We start from the raw sequence: 260 nt of genomic DNA on the forward strand, positions 1-260 counted from the left end.
TTTTTTACCTCTGATTCACCGCAATGTCCGAACTGTCCTGAGCGCATTCACAACATCCGACGCGTGTACGTGCTCTGGCATAGTAGACATAGATATATACATAATACATAAGTAGATTCCCGCTGCCCATAGAAACAGTAACTAATGAGACATCTACTTATATATATATAGCTATGTCTACTATGCAAGTTGTGAATGCGCTCTGGACAGTTCGGACATTGCGGTGGATCAGAGGTAAAAAATGATATAAATACTGTTCA

The 260-nt window shown here is 40.0% G+C and overlaps 1 protein-coding gene across 1 annotated transcript in view; it reads left to right on the top strand.

The window, feature by feature from the left end:
- The window catches only part of LOC107567712 (mitogen-activated protein kinase kinase kinase 13-like), a 32,344-nt gene that overhangs the window by 25,405 nt on the left and 6,679 nt on the right, over nt 1-260 (top strand). The gene's annotated exons all lie outside the window — the stretch shown is intronic.

This window comes from Sinocyclocheilus grahami, unplaced genomic scaffold (assembly GCF_001515645.1).
Source record: "Sinocyclocheilus grahami isolate Dianchi unplaced genomic scaffold, SAMN03320097.WGS_v1.1 scaffold1183.1, whole genome shotgun sequence".
NCBI lineage: Eukaryota > Metazoa > Chordata > Actinopteri > Cypriniformes > Cyprinidae > Sinocyclocheilus > Sinocyclocheilus grahami.